At 46.0% G+C, this 18,107-nt stretch overlaps 1 pseudogene; it reads left to right on the top strand.

Annotated features, from left to right (window-relative positions):
• The first annotated feature begins 706 nt into the window (after nt 1-706).
• Nucleotides 707-800, top strand: LOC119304635 (annotated as a pseudogene).
• Nucleotides 801-18,107: the final 17,307 nt, after the last annotated feature.

The following is an 18,107-nucleotide window of genomic DNA, read 5'->3' as shown; positions in this document are numbered from 1 at the left end:
TCAGGACTCTAGCTACGTTTTAGTAGTTGGTTCGGACTCTCTCTAGTTTCCTTGTTCGTCCAGATCTTGTAATGCTGAACCGACTCTGTATCGTGGGATCTTCCCATCTATTTAACATGACGCCGTCAGCCTCGTTAGGCAAGACGTTCGATCCAAACTTTCATGGTAATCAGAGCTAGGCTCTTCCATCGCATCTAGCAAACACCCCGAGACACCAAAACCTCCACCCAGCCATGTCATCTTCTTCCTTCACCGCTGTGCTTTCCACCCAGGTTACAGAAAAACTGACCCGACATAATTATATCCTCTGGCACGCACAGATCCTTCCTCAGGTTCACAGCGCCGGCCTCTATGGTCTCCTCGATGGATCAGATGCCGAGCCGCCCAAGGTTCTTGCCTCCAAGGACAAGGACGGCAAGGACATCACCACCCAAACCCCGAGCACGCGATTTGGGTTCGCTAAGACCAGCTCATGCTTGGGTATCTTCTCAATAATCTGACAAAGGAGGTACTAATCCAAGTGGTGTCGATCCCCACGACACACGACCTCTGGACCTACCTCGCCAACATGTTCTCGTCTACATCACGCAGCAAGATAAATCATCTTCGGGTCACCCTCACCAACGCGCAGAAGGGGAACCAGAACATGGCAACTTACTTTGCCCATATGAGGTTGCTGGCTGATGAGCTAGCGACTGCTGGCAGTCCTCTCGGTGACGAGGAGCTGATGTCTCACATCCTCTCCGGGCTGGATATGGAGTACCAGCCGCTGATTTCCGCCCTTGACATCCGCACCGAGCCCATCTCCCTCGACACCCTCTTCGCCCTCATGTCCAACTTTGATCAGAGGGTGGAGCTGTTCCAGGGCGCCGCCGGCAATTTCAAGTCCTCAGCTAATGCTGCTTCACATGGTGGTCGTGGTCCCAAGGGCAACCGTGGCCAACCGCGCAACAACTATGGTGGACAACGCGGCGGTGGCAACAACTACAATCAGCACGGTGGCGACGGTGGTGGCTACCAGCAAGGAGGAGGTGGTGGCTACAACAACCAGCAAGGAGGCAGCTCTGGCTATGGTGCCTACAACGGCGATGGTGGTAACAACCGCTCCGGCAATGGTCGTCCCTTCTACTCCAACAATAGGGGCCGCCAAGGAGGACAATCTGGTAACAACAATACATCGCGTGGGCTTGAATTTGATTAGTTTGGGCCCTACCAAATATGCAAGAAAACTAATCATATTGCCAAGGATTGCAACTGGCGCTATGCCGAGGACAACAATTATCAAAGAAAACGAGTTGCTGCAACTGCAGATGGCTCTTATGGAGTCGATACAAATTGGTATGTTGACAAGGTGCTACAGATCACATCACTAGCGAGCTAGAAAAAGTGACTATGCATGAGAAATACCACGACCATGATCAAGTCCACACCGCCAACGGGACAGGTATGCGGATAAGTCATACTGGTCATTCTATTATCAAAACCCCACACAAAGATATACATGTTAGAAATTTTTTGCATATACCTCGCGCCTCGAAGAATTTACTCTCTGTTCATCGCATTGCCCTTGATAACAAAGTATTTTTAGAATTTCATCCCTATTTCTTTTTGAATCAGGATCAGGTCACGAGGAAAATTCTTCATCGAGGTAGATGCATACAAGGACTATATCCGTTGATTCCCCGGTTTAGAAGCTCAAATAAACAAGCATATGGAATCATTAAACTTTCATCGGAGCGGTGGCATGCACATTTAGGACATCCTTCATTTATTGTAGTTCAACAAGTTCTTAGAAATAAAAAGCTCCTGTTTGTTGGTGAGCATAGTAGTGACACTATTTGTGATTCATGTCAGAGAGCTAAGTCTCATCAGTTTCCATATCCTATTTCCACTAGTATTTCTACTCAGCCATTGCAACTTATCTTTTCTGATGTGTGGGGTCCTGCCCCTACTTCTATTGGTCGTCATACTTATTATGTTAGTTTCGTTGATGATTATAGCAAATACACGTGGATCTATCTTCTCAAGAAACGGTCCGATGTATTTCAAGTTTTTCATAATTTTCAAACACTTGTTGAACGCAAATTTGACCGTAAAATTATTGTCGTCTAATCTGATTGGGGTAGCGAATATGAGAAGTTAAATTCCTTTTTCCAGCAAATTGGTATTTCTCATCATGTCTCATGCCCTCATGCTCATCAACAAAATGGTTCTGCCGAACGCAAGCATCGACACATTGTTGACATAGGTCTAGCCCTTCTAGCCGGTGCTTCCATGCCGTTAAACTTTTGGGATGAAGCTTTCCTCACTGCTGTTCATCTTATCAACATGCTCCCTAGTCGTGTTATCCAGAATGAAACACCATTAGAAAGACTTTTTCATGTCAAACCAAATTATACACCCCTTCGTGTTTTTGGATGTGCATGTTGGCCTAATCTTCGTCCATAAGATAATCAAAAACTCATGTTTCGTTCCAAACAGTGTGTTTTTCTTGGTTATAGTGCCCAACACAAAGGAGTAAAGTGCCTTGATGTTCCTACCGGACGCGTCTATATTTCTCGTGATGTTGTCTTTGACGAGAAAATTTTCCTTTTGAACACCTTCATCCTAATGTTGGTGCTCTTCTTCGCAAAGAAATATTGCTTCTTCCATCTCACTTAACCGGCATTGATCAAGGGGGTGATGATAATTTGAATGATCAATTGACTAACTCTGCTAACCCTGGTTATGAGTTGCATGATGTTGTAGATACTACAGGAACGTATACCACAGATGCAGAAAGAAACGGTGAAGAAAATGGTTCAAATCTGGTCCAAAATCAGCATTATCGCATGTGTGTTCCACCAGGGAATAGGACTGGCGCAAAATCCATCTCGGGATTGTAGCAGCAGCAAGCAGAAGAATCTTCCTTGCGATCAGAAACCAATCTCGAGAAGACCGCTAGCGCTAGACCGCGTTAATCCCCATCTGACATGCGGCATCACAACCTCCCTCAGGTCGTCTCGCGCTTCACGGACGAACCGCGGGTGTACACTCGGTGGGCTGCCATTCCCTCGGCCCGTTCGGGGCCCATCTTGGAGCCCATGATAGGTCCTGTCGGGTCCAGTGGACGCGCTGCGCCAGATGCGGGATCATTGGCTCGTCACGAGGAGCCGGGAAATTCTACGCATATTCTGCAGCAATATGTTACAGCCTCGGCCACAGAAGATCCATGCATGTCTCCGTCGTCTAGCGAGATTCCCTCGGGATCGGGCACTGTAGGGGACACCGAAGGATCGGTGGAGCTGCCCTGATCAGCTGTGCATGCTCCAGGATCTTCTATGCCTGCTATTTCTGTTGCTCCTTCTGAACTAGCACGTACACAGCTACAAAAGGGAGTGATCAAACCCGTAAATTACAAGCATATTACTAAATTCGGCTTAGCATGTTCGACAGGAGAACTAGTTAATCTTGAGGAAGCATTTGGTGACACGCGGTGGAAAAAGGCCATGGAGGAGGAATATTTGGCACTTCAAAAAAATAAAACATGGCATTTGGTACCCCCACACAGAGGGAAAAATTTGATCGACTGCAAGTGGGTTTACAGGATTAAGAAGAATTCGGATGGAACTATAGACCGTTATAAGGCCAGACTCGTTGCTAAAGGTTTCAAACAAAGATATGGCATCGATTATGAGGACACATTTAGTCCAGTTGTTAAAGCCGCTACCATCCATCTTGTCCTATCCATTGCTGTGTCCAGGGGTTGGAGTCTGAGACAGCTAGATGTGCAGAATGAGTTTCTTCATGGTGTTCTGGAAGAGGAAGTGTATATGAGACAACCACCTAGTTTTGATGACAGAAATGCACCTTTTCATGTGTGCAAACTTGACAATGCATTGTATGGTCTGAAGCAAGCTCCGAGGGCTTGGTATTCTCGGTTGAGTTTAAAGCTACAAAAACTTGGTTTTGCTCCTTCCAAGTCCGATACTTCCTTGTTTATTTATAATAAGTCAAATACATCTATATTTGTGCTTATATATGTTGATGATATCATTGTTACAAGCTCATCAAATGAGGTAGTGACAGGGCTGCTAAAAGATCTAAACTCAGAATTTGCTCTCAAGGATTTAGGAGACTTGCACTTCTTCCTTGGCGTTGAAGTGAAGAAAACTAGAGAAGGTCTTCATCTTTCTCAGGAAAAATATGCAACTGATCTTCTGACTAGAGTTGGCATGCAAGCTTGCAAACCATCACCAACACCTTTGTCCAGTACAGAACAGTTGTCACTTGCAGAAGGAGAGCTCTTGAATCAAGAGGATAGCACCAGATACAGAAGTATAGTAGGTGCCCTTCAGTACTTGACTCTTACCCGTCCTGATATTTCCTTTGCTGTGAATAAAGTGTGTCAGTTTCTTCATGCACCTACTACAACTCATTGGACAGCTGCAAAGCATATCTTAAGATATGTGAAAAATGCTCCAGACATTGGCCTAACGTTCAGCAAGTCATCTTCCACACTTGTCAGTGCTTTTTCTGATTCAGACTGGGCAGGTTATCCAGATGATAGAAGGTCAACCAGAGGATTTGCAATATTTTATGGGCCAAATTTGATCTCCTGGTGTGCGAAGAAACATGCTACTGTCTCAAGGTCAAGTACAAAAGCAGAGTATAAAGCTTCGGCTAATGCTACAACGGTAATTATTTGGGTGTAGTCTATGCTTAAGGAACTTGGTGTAAGGCAAACTCAGTCTCCATGTCTATGGTGTGACAATCTTGGTGCCACTTATCTTTATTCAAATCCAGTCTTCCATGCAAGAACAAAACACATTGAGATAGACTTTCATTTCGTCAGAGAAAGAGTTGCCAACAAACAGCTAGAGATAAGATTTGTACATTCAAGGGATCAGATTGCAGATGGTCTTACAAAAGCTTTGCCTACTAGAAGTTTTGAGTCATTCAAGCATAATCTCAACTTGTCAAGGTTGTGATTAAGGGAGGATGTTAAATTACGTCTTGTATCAGGACTCTAGCTACATTTTAGTAGTTGGTTCGGACTCTCTCTAGTTTCCTTGTTCGTCCAGATCTTGTATTGCTGAACCGACTCTGTATCGTGGGATCTTCCCATCTACTTAACATGAAGCCGTCAGCCTCATTAGGCAAGAAGTTCGATCCAAACTTTCAGCTTGTCCTCAAGCGAAAGCCGATAACGAAAAATATGTCCACATGTTTAGAGATAGATGTGTCGATAAAATAAAATACGGACATGAGGGCATCATGATCATTCTTAGAACAACAACAACATATATATATATACATAAACACTATTCTGATCATGGGATCAGAATAATCTTCTGATCACAACCTGAACTTCCCGAGTAACGCGCCTGGACTTCTCTGTGTACGAACCCGAACTTTGGGCTATCTTCGCAACCGTGGCTTCCCACGCGAATTATTCCGGTCAGTAATGTTGTCTGGGATGTGATTGTAATCCAGATACCCATACCTGCATCTAAATGCTCGTTTTTAGTCATAAGTTTGCATTTTGGCGGATTCACTCTCGGGGCGGATGAACTTGTGTTTGTTTACAAGTTTAATGCATTCACTGGATGTTCTAGAACCTCTAACATGATGGGAATTTGGTGTAGGTACGAGTTTCATGGACAATTTGTCGTTAATTTCAACAGATTTGATTTCGGGTTCTGTTGGGGATATAACTACCAGGTATGACCCGCCCAGGAGGGGCCGGGTCAACCCCAATGGCGGGTTATGAAAAGAAGCCCAGTAATATTCAAGGTGATAGTTTATTGAGACTTATAGAAGGCCTAAGCCCAGAGGAGGCTTAAGGCCCAATATTGTGAACCACCATATGTAGAGAAAGACTTGTAAAGAAAGGCATATAAAAGAAGTCACCGAGCCGAACACGTTTTATGAGCCGGCTGGGACTCTGTAAGCCGCCAGGCGTCAACCCGTGTATATAAGGGGATGACCCGGCGGCGGCTTAGAAAAAAGAATCAGCAGATCGATAGCCAAGCAAGCGGATTCGCTCCTTGGTCATCGAAACCTAGCAATACAACATCAACTGGACTAGGCCGTACCTTCACCGTAAATGGCCGAACCAGTATAAACATCTCATGTCCTTTGTCCCGATTAACCCCTTTAAGCTTCCTAGTTGCGATGGCCCTACGACTAAGTCCTTTCGCTAGGACATCTGCCATGACAATTCCACGACAGTTGGCGCCCACCGTGGGGCCGGCGCACGGTGGATTTGAGTTCTTGAAGGGCAATTTCAAAGGGCTCAAGGGATACGTTGTGGGCCGGATGACCAAGAGTCGTCGCGGCAAGCTCTACATCAACGACGAAGGCTGGGGCCCTGACGCCGGCTCAATTGAGTATGGGTACCGGGTCCCCTTCGGCGGAATACATGTCTTCATCGGCCGGATCGGCGAGCCGGGCCTTGAGCCGGACATCTGCACCGACCTCATCGAGACGGCTCAGTGAGCGAGACCCGCCCGGGCTCAACCTTCCATGAGGCGCCCCTTCGTGGGTCGCTCCCATGGAGGGGAGTTTTCTGAAGGATCGATAGACAGTGGTGAGACAACCATCTGTTCTGACGCTACGTCATCAACATGCGAGACAGATTCTTTGTATCAGCTACAAGATGGCGTGCTCGGGGGCTGTTCCGATTGCAGCAGTATTCCGGACCCCTCTGAGTCGCCAAATCGAGCCAGAGTCTTCATGGCTTGCACTCAACCCGGGCAGAACTCTACAGCTGCGGCAGCAATAACCACCGGGTCGGCAGTAGCCGGGTCAGGAGACCCTGCGCGCCCTCCGGCTCAGGTGCTAACATACCTCATGGATAAGATGACGGCTCTGTTAACTGCTGTAGTGGAGCCGGTGGATAAGGCTCAGCATGACGCGGAGGTGGTACGACTACGCGAAGAGATGGCACAGGCCAAGGAAAATTTAGCAGCAGAAGAAGTCAGGATGGTTGCGGAGCAGGCGAGTTCGGATGCTCGTACTCAGCAGCTTCAAGCGGAGACTTTCTGGCTCTCGATGGATCTGAACGCGTCAAACGAGGTCATGAGGAGAAGACACCAGAAAACTCAGTCACGCCTGCCTCTGGCTTACGATCCCAGGAACCTTTTCCACACACCCAGGGCCGGTCCCAGCAACCCGCCAGAGGCAAACCGGATCACACCACCCGGGGCGGGGGTGCCGGTTCAGCCAAGGGCCATGGAACCACCCCGTGTGAATACAACTCCGCCTCATTACACGCCAGTACCACCAGGTCACTTCTCTAACCCGTTGGAGAATTTAATTGCTGTGTCGGCCCGTCTGGCGGCTCTCCCAATGGAAGGCGAGTCTCCAACGACAATCGAAACACGAAGGGTCAGAGAACTTCTTCAGACAGCCCTGGCGCAGCAGGATGCATATTCTTATAGTCGAGACATGATCCATTCAACTCCTCGCCCAAGCCGGAGCCCGAGCTATAGCAGGCATATGGATTCAGTAGCTATGCCAAGCAATGCCCAACGCTGTAACCAACCACGCAGGCATGACCCAACGCAGGACGGAGCTTTTAACTTAGCGGATTAGGAGAGGATCCGTCAGGAGGCTGAGCGGGCGGTTCAACTGGCAGCTGAGCAGGTGGCTCATCAAGCTTTTCCGGTTTATCCAGCAACTTCTGTCGAGGCAGGAGTGGCCACAAGGACAGGAGGTGTCCCTTGCTTGGTGCCGGCTCTACATAATGAGCGCTTGCCAAAAGATTTTAAGGGGCCTCGTAAGGTGCCTAATTACACGGCCGATTTGCAGCCTAGGGCATGGATTGAAAGTTATGAGATGGCGATGGAGCTATTGGAGGTCAGCGACGCAATAATGGCTAAATATTTCACTATGATGTTGGATGGAACAACTCGCACTTGGTTGAAAGGGTTGCCACCCAACTCCATTGGCTCATGGGTGGAGTTAAAAGCCCGGTTCATTCAGAACTTCAAAGACACCTGTAAGCAACCCATGTCAATCGTGGACTTGACCAACTTTAAGCAAGAGGAGGGTGAGTCCACGACCCATTGGGTGCGCTGGGTCAAGGATATAATACATTCATCTAGTAAGATGGATGCCGGCTCTGCGGTCTTAATGTTGGAGAAAAATTGCCGTTTTGAACCTCTGAAGCAGAAGCTGGGGCGGCTCAAGCGGATTGTCATGACATGGGCCAGTTGATGGCGGCTCTGGTCAAGTATGCTGATTCAGATAGTACCAAGGATCCCACGTCTGATGAAGAGAAGGCAGGGAAGGGAAAAAGAACGGTAATGGCAAGGGCCACCAGCATAACCCGGCGAATCAAGGAGGTAATAAACGTAAGGCTGACGAGTTCGTGGCTAACACCAATACACATGGCAACAACCAACAGCGCAAGGGGAGGCCACCTCCTGGGTCAGGTGGGTCAGGTCCCACCCTGGAACAACTATTGAATGAACCTTGTCCTAGACACGGCACCCGGGAGAAGCCAGCTACCCATTTGTGGAAGGATTGTACGATCATGAAGGCGTTTAAAAATTCCAACATGTTTGATGGTAACCACGGTCCTGGCGGCGGTTTAGGCGGAGGCGACTTTCACGGCCCGGGCGCCGGCTCAGGCGGAGGCGGCTTTCACGGCCAGGGTCATCCGGGTAACCAAGGTGGTTATAATTAGCAGCCCGGCCAAAGTAATCAGCAGCAACAGCAGCAGCAGTCCGAGTATCAAAGTAACCCAAAACAGCTGAACAGCGAGCAATACCACGTATTTACCACTAGTTTGTGCAAGAGGGACCAGAAACTTCATAAAAGGGTTGTAAACACTGTTGAGTGGGCGGTTCCACGTTATTTGAGATGGTCAGAACATCCTATTGTGTGGAGTAGGGATGATCACCCTCCCCGGGTTGATAATCCGACTCACTTGGCTTTGGTGGTGGAGCCTCAGGTTGGTGGATATAAGTTTACTAAGGTGCTCATGGACGGAGGCAGTAGCATCAACATCCTCTATTATGAGATGTTTCGTCGCATGGGATTGACTGACAAGAGTCTTAAACAGTCCAACACTATTTTTCATGGTGTTGTACCTGGTAAATCGGCATACCGAGTTGGAAAGATTGAGCTGGAAGTAGCCTTTGGGGATGAATACAATTCTAGGGCTGAGAAGTTAACTTTTGAAGTGGTTAAGATCAAAAGCCCATATCATGCCCTGTTTGGACGGCCGACCTATGCCAAATTCATGGCCCGACCGTGTTATGTATATCTGCAGCTCAAGATGCCGGGTTATAAAGGCACCATCACAGTACATGGAAGCCGGAAAATAGCCCTAGAATGTGAAGAAGGTGATGCTGCTTATGCTGAGTCTGTTTGTGCAATAGAGGAATTAAAGTTTTATAAAGACAATGTTGAACCGGTAGACATGATGTCTTTGAAGAAGCCAACCACGGAACATGAACCAGTGTTGAAATTCAAGTCAGCTGATGACACTAAAACGGTAGACTTTGTGCCTGGCGACTCATCCAAACTGTTCATTATCAGTGCCAACTTGGATCCAAAATAGGAAAGCGCGCTCATCGAGTTCATCTGTGAGAACCGGGACATCTTTGCATGGAAGCCTTCTGACATGCCGGGTGTCCCAAGAGAACTCGCTGAGAACACTCAATATTGATCCGAGATTTAAGTCGGTCAAACAGTTTCTTCGACAGTTTAATGAGGAAAGGCGCAAGTCGATTGGAGAAGAGGTGGCCCGGCTCTTGGTGGCCGGGTTCATTGTTGAAGTTTTTCAGCCGGAGTGGTTGGCTAACCCGGTGCTTGTGCTCAAAAAGAACGGCACCTGATGTATGTCTGTGGATTACACCTTTTTGGATGTTTACATAACCCGTCTGTTAAGTTGCCTATAGAGGAAGATTTGGCCATTCCTGACCCGGAGGCACAGTTAGTAGCGGCTCTTCATGTCATTCCAGATTGGACAATACCGTTCTTGGCTTATATGACCCGGGGCGAGTTGCCAGAGGATGAGACCCTAGCCCGACAGATAACCTGGCGGTCCAAGTCAATGACAATTTCTGACGGTGAGTTGTATCATCGCAGCGTCACTGGAGCGTTTCAACACTGTGTTTCTCCTGAAGAAGGTCAATAAATTCTTCGTGAGATCCATGAAGGGGATTGTGGTCATCACGCCGGATCAAAGTCTCTTGTGGCCAAAGCTTTTCGTCATGCTTTTTACTGGCTAACGGCTCACGCTAATGCGGAGGAGCTGGTCAGTAGGTGTGATGGATGTCAAAAATTTGCACGACGAGCCCACGTGCCAGCTCAAGAGTTGTAGATGATTCCAATCACTTGGCCGTTTGCAGTCTGGGGGCTTGACATGGTTGGGCCTTTCAAAAGGTTCAAATATAAAAAGACACATCTTTTGGTGGCAGTTGACAAATTCACGAAGTGGGTTGAGGCAGAGCCAGCGAGCAAGTGTGATGCGGCCACGGCGGTTCAGTTCATGAAAAAGGTGATTTTTCACTTTGGTTTTCCACACAGCATTATAACCGACAATGGCACGAATTTGTCCCAAGGTGGTATGGAGGAGTTTTGTCAACGTGGGCATGTCTGGCTTGATGTTTCTTCAATAGCTCACCCCCAATCCAATGGTCAAGCTGAGAGAGCAAATCAGGAAATCCTAAAAGGTCTCAAGCCCCAGCTTATGGTTCCCTTACAGCGGACGCCGGGTTGTTGGGTAGAGGAATTACCTTCGGTGTTGTGGAGCATTAATACCACTCCTAATAGGTCTACATGTTATACACCTTTCTTCATGGTTTATGGGGCAGAAGCGGTGCTGCCTAGTGACATCCTCATGACTCGCCTCGCGTGGAGGCTTATGTTGAAGCTGATAATGAACAAGCCCGACAGAATGCACTTGACTTGTTAGATGAGGAGAGAGATTTGGCAGTGGCTCGATCAGCAATTTATCAACAGGACCTGCGTCGTTATCACAGTCGCCGGGTTAAGTCCAGGACCTTTTAAGAAGATGACCTGGTGCTCTGGCTCATCCAGGATCTGTCTGATGCACACAAGCTATCCCCGCCTTGGGAAGGACCCTGTGTGTTCAGCAAGAACTTAAACAATGGGTCATATTACCTCATTGACGTTCGAGAGCATAAAGACTCACGTAAGTTGGCGGAGGAGACCCGCTGACCATGGAACATTGCTCAACTTCGGCCATACTATACCTAAGCCACCAGCTCTCGTCATGTACATACTTTGACGTTGTATATATTATGATAAGTAATAAAGCAGGACCTCTGTCTTTTTCCCTTTCAATGATCATATTTTTTTTTTCATTGTTTAAAATGACCATTAGGAGGCTGATCGTATCCGAATCTAGCTTAATCCTTTTGGTCCGGCTCATGATCGTATTCGAATCTAGCTGTAAACCTCATGGTCACTTGGGGGCTTCCTATTCAAACATAGGTCGTATTCGAACCAAAGAGAACATAGCTGTCGTAACCCTCTTGATCGACTCAAGGCCAAACTCATTAGGGGGCTTCTTGATCGTATCCGAATCATAGCTTAACCCCTTTTGGGTCCAACTTGGATCGTATTCGAATCAAGGTCGTTAAAGACCTCTCAAGGTCATTTGGGGGCTTCCTGTTCAAACATAGGTCGTATTCAGACTTGGGATATTGCCCTTTGTTGTATAAGGCATTGTAAGCCGGCAGTATATTAAACAAGGCATTATGTATTCAATCTTTGGGTTGTCACCCTTACTGCACTGGTATGATAAGCCGGCAGTGTGATCAAGCACTACAGGTATGATATTTTATTAAAAATTATATAAAGATTGTGGTTATACCGGCCCTAGTTATGGACTATTTGTCCCCAGTGGTTTAATACGGGGTACTGTAACCCGCCCCGCGGTGAACCGCCAGGGCACTTGTGATTTATTTGTGTGCCGGGTATTGTTAAATTTGATCTACATAAATCGACGCTATCATAAGCATAAAGTGGTAGTTTTTCAGCTGGCGGATCAGCAGTTGTGCAAAACAAAAACGTGCACGATGGCACGACAGATCAAAGTTTCACTAGCCTATTACATGACTCAGTGAACCAAAAAGATCAAGTATTTTTTCAGAAGATCAAATATTTGAACCGCCCAGCGGGTTAATCTTCTTGGCCTTGACGGCTTGAAACTTCTGGATCATCCTTCTCCAGTTCTTCATCCTCCTCCGCCGTTTGGAAGTTTGGTGATGACTAATAAATGCCACACAAGGCTTGGAATTCAGCTTCATCATCTATAAGGTCGGACAGATCAACTTCAGGGGCGAAAGTATGCTTACAGATTGGGGGAATCAGATCCATCACTTTATAAGCCGGCGCGGGCATCTTCTGATTTCTGTATCATAAGCCGGCTGATATTTTGATAGATTTGTCTCAACAACAATCAGAGTCGCTAGAGGACGTATTTCCTTCACACAGGTGACGAAGTCTTTTTGGTCAAAAGTAGCGCCATCTTCTTTCAAGCTTGGGTATCCAGTAGCTACCTCGGACGGGTCTAGCTCTGGTAACCATGCCTTAGCCGGGCTCAAGGCCATCACAACACCGGCTCTTGCAGATGACCACTTTATCTCTTCAATCCTAGCAGGCAGAACAGAAAGTTTCTTCAAGACGTCACTCAACAGAGTGGGAGCCTGATTAGTTAGAGAAATCGTGGCCAGCATGTGCTGAGTTCCGGTATATAGCTGTTCAACAAGCGTATATACGGCCTTGAGCTTCACAAGCATTTCTTGACTAAGATTGTTATTCCTGGGACCTGTATAATAATTATGGATTAATCAGAGATGGTTTATAACATTCAAGATAAAACTCAATTTTGACATTAGCCAAGCTGCTTAACAAAGATAGCAGACACCATCTGGGATATACGGTGTTTTAAACCGGTAAGCTCAGTGGTCACCTCTTGAAGAGCAGATTCCGCCTTTTCAGCCCGCTGTATCAGAGCAGTTCTCTCCTTAGCCCAGGCGGTTCTTTCAGTATCAAAGCTGGTCTTCAGTTTTTCTGTTTCAGCCAAACTATATTGAAATTTAGAGTCGGCCTTCCGGGTCTCAGATTCTTGATGCTCCAGTCAGGTTTTTGTGTCAGCCAATTGCGATTAAAGTTGAGTAGTGGCATCCTATAAATTCAAAGATTTACAATTATATTTCATATTCGGGTTACAGTAATAAAAGTCCCAAGCCTTTTGCAAACAACAACACTTGGCACTTGGGAGCTAATGTGTACCAAAAAATTCTTTATACAACGGCTTATATGAATAAGTCCCAAGCACTTTGCAAGCAAGAGTACTTGGCACTTGGGGGCTAATGTATATTTGCTCTTAAGAACAATTTTTTAAGTCCCAAGCACAATATAAATATTACACTTGGCACTTGGGGGCTAATGTATGTTGCTCTTCTGCTAAGGTAGAACCATTGGCTGACCTGGACAAATGATGTGATGCGTTTTACAAAGGCTACAACTTGGATGGTTGATTTCAAACAAAATGATTAGTCTCAACTTATTCATGACGGATTAAGCCGCCACCTGGGGGATACGGAAGCAAAGTTGATTTCTTACTGCTTTATGGTGACCCGGTTGTGCTGCAAACAACCACAACCGGTTCATGGGGGCTAACAAGTAAGCTTTCATTTGTAAACGATGGTGAATAGTATCGGTCCATTCATGCTGATTAAACTGGCCCTTGGGCGCTACGGATGCAATGTTAATTGTTAAAGACCAAGTTTAACTTTGAAGGTGAAAGCCGGCCTTGGAAGGATTCTACCAAAGATGCTTTTTATATTAATGGCTATTCTAAGTCTATAGCATATTCAATCTTATCATACAGAGTAGACTTGGGTTCTAACAGGATATGCATAATGTATCAAGCCGGAGTTCATACCTCATATTTCTGATGCATCTGCTTCACCATGTCAATTTCAAGATCGCAGCTGGAATGCACTTGGTTGCGATAACCAGAGAGTACTTCACTGATACTTAATTGAGAGTAATTGGCGATATCAAATCTCACTTTCCGCCTTTCAATGAACTCCTCTTTGGCGGAGTGCTTGGCCAAGACAGTAGGTTGACTCGGTTCTTTGAAGTCGGTTCTAGTGATCACAACATCGTCGGCGTGTGTTCCTGACGGTTTAATTGGGCTTGATGATTTAGTGTTCAAAGGATTGAGGTTTGTATGGTCACTGGAGAGGTCAGGAATTTCTGGCGGAACATCATGGACAGGCTCCTCGGGTTGTGGCACGAAGGTGTCAGAGACTGGAATTTGTTGTTCCAGTTCTTGGACTTTGGGGTCTTCAGCCGGCTTGGTCACCTTTGGCTTCTTGCTAGGCTTGGCTTTTCCTCTGTAGGTGTTATGAGAGGTCAGTACAAGTATAAGAGCATAAGGAGGTAAAAGAGTAAAAAATAATTGTTGTTACCCAGGGGCAATTTTGAAAGAAGGCAGCTGGGTCTGAGATGAGTCACCGGAAGAAGAACGAGAAGCCTCCTGATAGTTTGAATCGAAAGAATTAAGTGGCTGACGAATGAGACCCGCCAGTGGATAAAAAGAGTTTAAATTTGGAAGGATCTCATTTCGACGTTTCCCGGAGCTGGAGTATTTGGTAAGCCGGAGGATAGCTCTTCACATCTGTTGTTCCGAGTTTGTCGCCGGTTCTTGTGCTGTTGTTGCTTCAAAAGAAAGTGAGGATCCAAATAAGCTAAGGCGTGTGAAAAGCTTACTTTGCGGGTTACCCATCGAATTTTGTGTCTTGGCAAAGGCTCTGAGTCGGAGGAAATAATAGTTACCTCTTCTTCAACCGCTTGACTGGCCCCCGTGTCATCCTGATGATAATCAGTGTCAATAAGATAATTGAAAAAGGAGCCAAGGGAATCAAGGGCTATCTCTGACTCAGAACTGTCGTCCGGTTCAAACATCTCGGAAGCAGTTAATTTCTTCTTCTTCTTCTTGGCGGCTTTCTTGACGGCTTTCGTTTTGGCCCTGGCTTTCTTGGCAGCTTCGTGGTCATACTCCTTATTCCAGAAATCGGATTCAGCCTGTGAAAATCGTCAAAGTTGAGTTAATAGAACATTTGAATGATAAGGTGAAGTAAGTGATTTAGAGACTCACATCTGGTGGCGGGTTAAGTTTGCAAAAAGGATTTAGCCCCACTTTGCTGCAGCTTCCCAGGCTCTCGTTCAGAAGGGTTTTTATCATTTCATTGATTGCATCATCAGTGAGGCACACGGAGTTGTGGCGCAGTGGATCTTTTGCACCACCTGTGTAAGTGCACATTAAGCCGGATCGGCGGCTCAAGGGTATGATTCGCCAAGAAACCCAACACCGAACCAAATCAATACCTGTTATCCCATTTCCCAGCAGGGCCTTGACGTTTGCAATAGTGGGAGCAAGCTTTGCACGTTTAGCAGAGGTAAGCTTTTCGGTAAGATGATGCTTTGGGTCAAGCCGCTGAATGTGATAACCCGGCACTGGATTTTCATCAGCCAAAGAAGTATCTTTACAATAGAACCATGTTTGGTTCCAATCTTTGGGGTGACTCAGCAAGCGAGCGTAGGGGAAGACAACATCTCTTCTTCGTTGAATTGAGACCCTGCCAAGTTCTAAGTTGGGTCCGTTAGTAAACTCGTTCTACCGGTTCAGATAAAAGTATTCTCTGAAGAGTTCAACGCTGGGTTCTTCCTGGAGGTACACTTCACGGAAAACTTGAAAATTGCAGATGTTTGATACGGAATTGGGTCCGATGTCTTGAGTATGGAGTTGAAAGAAGTGCAGAACATCTCGGAAAAATTTAGAACCGGGCGGTGAGAGGCCTCGATTCATGTGATTAGTAAAAACAATGACCTCACCATCCTTTGGCCGAGGTCTTTCTTCGCCTGGATTGGGGGCACGCCAATGCATGACATTTTTTGCTGGTAAATAGCCGATTTTGACAAAATCTTTGAGAGTGTCTTTGGTAACAATGGACTTAACCAAATTACATGAAGTGACTGTCTTCAACATTGTGAAGGAAGAAGCCTAAAGGAAAGAAAATATGCCAGTTTAAGTTGGTTTGTTAAGCCAGAGGTAAACGTTGCAGTATATATTCAGATTGGCGGCTTAAATGGGGCCTAATGACATATGACTAGGTGTAACTGGTGATGTAAGCCGCCATGACTATAATGGTGTTTAAGATCTATCAAGAGTGAAATCCACTAAGTGTTGGATAACATGTTTTACAGACTGGATCAGCTAAATTCGATCTAATGCTGTTTGAAAAAACAAAATAAATCAAAGCCTAAATACCGCAACACTGGAAGAACTAGCATATTGACAAGATTTCTGCATCTAAGAAGTATACTCAGTGATTAAGAGAAGGTGCAGAAACAGTTTCCGCATACTCCAAGGGTCATTTTTGGATTGAAGAAAGGATCAAGCCGAGGTATGATGAAGAACGACGATGAACTCTGAAGAACTTCAGAAAACCCTGATGGAGATCTACAACGGAGAAAGGAGAGGTACTTACTGGATCCACTGAGTAATGGAGAGGTGCCGCATTTTCTTTGGTCTCGTTCACGTTGACACAGTGGCCTGGGTCGAGGAAGCCGATGAGCTCGACGGCGGCGGTGCTCAGGCATGCAGACGCGTTGTGAAGAGAGAGGATGAAGACGAGAAGGAAAATGGAGGAAATGAAAAGGCTGCCTAACCCTATTTATAAGGGAAGGGGTAGCTGGAGGGCATGAAAATTGAGGAGGCCAAAGAATGATTATCTAGCCGCTTGGATGCCTCGATTTTCGGGATGGTTATTAAAGAAAAGGATTTGTTAAGATATGCCGGGTATCATGCAAAATTAATGACAGATGACGTCATGGCGGGTTTCCGTAATTCCAGGAGATGACGTCATGGTGGGTTACAATATCTCGCAAGGACAAACAAAGAAGGATTTTTTCTAAGTGTTGAAGATTGACATGAACAAGTTCAAATCAACCTGGGGCCTAGTGTTGGGGATATGACTATTAGGCATGACCCGCCCAGGAGGGGCCGGGTCACCCCAATGGCGGTTCATCAATGTAAAGCCCATGAAGAGGTAGAAGATAGTGGTTTAGGAAGCAGAGGGTTTAAAGCCCAAAGGCGGATCAAGGCCTGATGACCCACAAGTATAGGGGATCTATCGTAGTCCTTTCGATAAGTAAGAGTGTCGAACCCAACGAGGAGCAGAAGGAAATGAGTTTTCAGTAAGGTATTCTCAGCAAGCACTGAAATTATCGGTAACAGATAGTTTTGTGATAAGGTAATTCGTAATGGGTGACAAGTAATAAAAGTAAACAAGGTGCAGCAAGGTGGCCCAATCCTTTTTGTAGCAAAGGACAAGCCTGGACAAACTCTTATATAAAGGAAAACGCTCCCGAGGACACTTGGGAATTATCGTCAAGCTAGTTTTCATTACGCTCATATGATTCACGTTCGTTACTTTGATAATTTGATATATGGGTGGGCCGGTGCTTGGGTACTGCCCTTACTTGGACAAGCATCCCACTTATGATTAACCCCTCTTGCAAGCATCCGCAACTACAAAAGAAGTATAAGGTAAACCTAACCATAGCATGAAACATATGGATCCAAATCAGCCCCTTACGAAGCAACGCATAAACTAGGGTTTAAGCTTCTGTCACTCTAGCAAACCATCATCTACTTATTACTTCCCAATGCCTTCCCCTAGGCCCAAATAATGGTGAAGTTGCATGTATTCTACGTTCACATGACACCACTAGAGGAAATACAACATACATCTCATCAAAATATCGAACGAATACCAAATTCACATGACTACTTATAACAAGACTTCTCCCATGTCCTGAAGAACAAACGTAACTACTCACAAATCATATTCATGTTCATAATCAGAGGGGTATTAATATGCATAAAGGATCTGAACATATGATCTTCCACCAAATAAACCAACTAGCATCAACTCAAAGGAGTAATCCACACCACTAGCAACCCACACGTACCAATCTGAGGTTTTGGAACAAATATTGGATACAAGAGATGAACTAGGGTTTGAGAGGAGATGGTGATGATGAAGATGTTGACGGAGATTGAC

Source organism: Triticum dicoccoides, chromosome 5A (assembly GCF_002162155.2).
Source record: "Triticum dicoccoides isolate Atlit2015 ecotype Zavitan chromosome 5A, WEW_v2.0, whole genome shotgun sequence".
Classification (NCBI taxonomy): Eukaryota; Viridiplantae; Streptophyta; class Magnoliopsida; order Poales; family Poaceae; genus Triticum; species Triticum dicoccoides.
Note: the sequence above shows the minus strand (reverse complement) of the source record. Positions and strands in the feature narration are given on the sequence as shown.